Below are 3,682 nucleotides of genomic sequence, written 5' to 3'. Positions count from 1 at the left end.
TTTTTGGCGCCGTTGTGGGGGACTGTTTTAAAAAAAATCATTATTTGTGAATCTACGTTTATATTTTGGTTTATTTATTTTCCTATTTAAATGTTTACTTACTTAATCTTTCTGTGATTATTTCAGGCGTTTATGAGTATTGACCAGATTATCGACTTACTCCCTGTGGACCCTGAAATAGAACAAACCTTTCGACAGCGAAAAAGACAAGCGAACTAGAAAAGGACCGAAGAGATAAACTTTGAGAATATGAATCAAGGAAACGGAGGAAACCTTGCTCAGAATCCTATCCTTATTGCTTATGATAGGGATAAAGCTTTACGACAGTATGCCGTACCAGTATTTAATGATCTTAACTCGGGTATTAAGAGACCCGAAATTGAGGCACAACAATTTGAGCTGAAGCCAGTCATGTTCCAGATGCTTCAGACTGTGGGCCAATTCAATGGAATGCCTAATGAAGATCCTCATCTTCACTTAAGACTATTTATGGAAATGATCGATTCTTTCAAGTTAGCCGGAGTACCCGAAGATGCATTACGACTGAAGTTGTTCCCATATTCCCTAAAGGAAAGAGCTCATGCCTGGTTGAACTTATTGCCACCGAACTCTATTTCTACATGGCAAGTGTTAGCTGAGAGATTCCTCATAAAGTATTTCCCACTGAGCAAGAATGCCAAGTTGAGGAATGAGATCACTGCCTTCCAACAAATGGATGATGAGTCCCTGTATGAGGCATTGGAAAGGTACAAAGAGTTATTACGAAAGTGCCCTCATCATGGAATCCTACATTGCATTCAACTTGAGACATTCTATAATGGTCTCAATGCTCACACGAGGATGGTAGTGGACGCCTCAGCTAATGGTGCTCTCCTTTCTATGTCTTATAATAAGGCTTATGAAATTATTGAGAGGATCGCCAGCAACAATTATTAATGGCCAACCAATCGAGCAGCGTCAGGAAGACGAGTTGCTGGAATACATGAAGAGGACGCTCTCACTTCACTTGCATCTCAAGTATCTTCAATATCCTCAATGCTTAAGAATCTTACCACTAATAGGTTTAACAGTTTTGCAGCCCAACCACCTAACCAATTTGAGAATATAGCCTATGTGTATTGTGAGGAAGGACATTTATTTGAAGAATGTCTATCAAACCCTGAATCCGTATATTACATGGGTAACCAAAACCAAAACCGAGGGAAGCAAGGACTGCAATTCAACTTTTATAACTCATCGTGGCGAAATCACCCGAATTTTTCTTAGAGTAACCAAGGAGCTGAAACCAATAACACTTACTGTAACAACCCGATTTTGACCCTAATCGGAACAGTGGTTTCGGGACCACAAATTCGAGTCTGAAAAATATTTTAATATTATTTTACGTGTTTATTATGTGTGAATTTACTTGTGTGAAAGTTTCATGAATTAATTTTATTGTTGTGTGCTTAATTTGAGAAAATGGCTAAATCGCATAAAATAAAAATTTGATGGCTAAATATGAAAGCGCTTAATTATTTTTGTCTTTATAATTTGGAGGTTTCATGTTGAAATTTAGCCAATATTAATGGTAGTGGACGGCAATGATGGCTATTATATATATTATATATATTAAATATAAAAGTAAAATAAAAATGGTATAATATATTGAAAATAATAAAAACTTAAAATAAACAAAGCCATGCATGTTATCTTTCTCATTGCCGAATATACAAAAGAAAAAGAAGAAAAAAATAGCAAGCTAGGTTCGGCACTTATTTTGCTTGATTAAGGTTTCTTTAGGTTTTAATTTTTAATAATTTTTACGTTTTTGAGATCGTTGCTTTGTGTTCTTCAAAACCCATGTTTTAATTTTGTGAATTGTTGATGATTTTGAAATGTGCCTTTGATGAATGCTTGGACTTTGTGATAGTTGATGATGAAAAATGAAAGATATGTGATAGATTAATATGTTTTGTATTGGGATTTTTAGTGAAATTGAGTAAATAGGGCTAAATTGTGAAATTAAATTTTTGGGGGACTAAAATGTGAAATAAATGAAATGTGTGGACTAGTATGAAGACAAGGAACATTCGGCCCTAGCTTAGTGAGGGAAATTTTTGTGTATTTTGTGTTTTGTGCAAAAAGGACTAAATAGCAAAAAGTGTAAATATTAGGGGCAAAATAGTAATTTGCCAAATTATGTGTTTTTGGATTAAATTGAATGTGTTAATAAATAAATTATCTTATTTTGAATATATTTAGATCGAGAACCAAAGAAATCGGAGTTAGATCGGGGAAAAGCCAAATTAGTCGAATAATCGTCCGACTTCGATTTTCCATCTTCCGAGGTAAGTCTATTAGTTATTTAATGTCATAAAAACAATATACAAGTATGTATATGTATTTCTTTTTGATGAATTATAATTTAAAGTATATCGGTTGAATAAATTAAAAGTATGATTGGCTTATATGTATTTTCTTTTATATTCGAACCTAGAGGTTTATACTTATATAGGTAATTGAATTTAGCTAAAGTGCAAAGGTAAATAAGTATATACATAAATGTTAATGAATTTAATTGAAGTATAAGAGTTTTATATATATACAGGGTTCGAATTCATACACGTATATACATGTATAAATTATTGATTTAATCAAAGATATGTATATGTATATATGTGTACTTAGAGATTCGTAAATATACATAGATATAAGAGTTTTATTATTAAACATGTAAATATACATGTATATATACACTTTTGAATCAAATTAAGATGTGTCATTATAAAAGTATATGCGGTTTGAGTGTATATGTATGCATGTATAAGATTTAGTTTTGAAATTTGTTATTAGATGATATTTGCATATGTTAGTTTTGATCATGTATATATATGTGTGTATAATTTTAATATGTTGGAATGTAAAGTGTATATTATTCAAGAATATTTTTAGTTAAATAGTATTATATTTGTAGTAGGATTTGAAGTATAAGGTTATGCATAAATATGTTCAGTTGATTTATTGAATTGTCAAATTGGATTTGGTGGTTGAGTTTTATATATATATTCATGTGTTTCTATGATATAAATTTTGAGTTTTGAGCTGAATATTTAAGCATGGAATTTATATACCTATATAGTTAGAAAATGAGTAATATTTGGGTAAATTGAGTGTTTGAGCTTGGGGCCTAAAATGATTATTGTCAATGAGATAATTCAGACTTTACGTCTAGCAGGCTTGATGCCGGTGAAATGTTTCAGACTTTACGTCTAGCAAGCTTGACGCCGGTGAAATATTTCGGACTTTACGTCTAGCAGACTAATTGCTAGTGTATTGAATCAGGTTTTAAGCCTAGCAGGCTAAGTGCCGGTGAATCTGTTGAAATTGTGTGAATTGTTCAGATTTATGTCTTTGAAGATGTTGTGCATAAACTTGACATAGGTGGTTGATATATATATATTTATATGGGTGCATTTGGTATAAGAAACTAATGAGTAATCTTATGTGCAATTGCTAATACATATATGTGTAAATATTTGTTTATAAGTAAAAGTTGAATGTGAATGTATTCGGTTATAGGCATAAATATGAGTTAGGTTAAAAGTTTATGATCGATATATATATACATGTATAATGATATATGAAATGTGATTGATAAAGTTATATATATTCGATTGTATGTGCATGATAAGTACATATA

General features: G+C 31.5%; 1 non-coding gene across 1 annotated transcript; it reads right to left on the bottom strand.

Annotated features, from left to right (window-relative positions):
• Positions 1 to 678: 678 nt before the first annotated feature.
• Positions 679 to 785, bottom strand: LOC121219759 (small nucleolar RNA R71). The gene has a single exon (XR_005916650.1). It is a non-coding gene; the product is annotated as a small nucleolar RNA R71 (small nucleolar RNA).
• Positions 786 to 3,682: the final 2,897 nt, after the last annotated feature.

The sequence above is a fragment of the Gossypium hirsutum genome, chromosome D07, assembly GCF_007990345.1.
Source record: "Gossypium hirsutum isolate 1008001.06 chromosome D07, Gossypium_hirsutum_v2.1, whole genome shotgun sequence".
Taxonomy (NCBI): Eukaryota; Viridiplantae; Streptophyta; class Magnoliopsida; order Malvales; family Malvaceae; genus Gossypium; species Gossypium hirsutum.
Note: the sequence above shows the minus strand (reverse complement) of the source record. Positions and strands in the feature narration are given on the sequence as shown.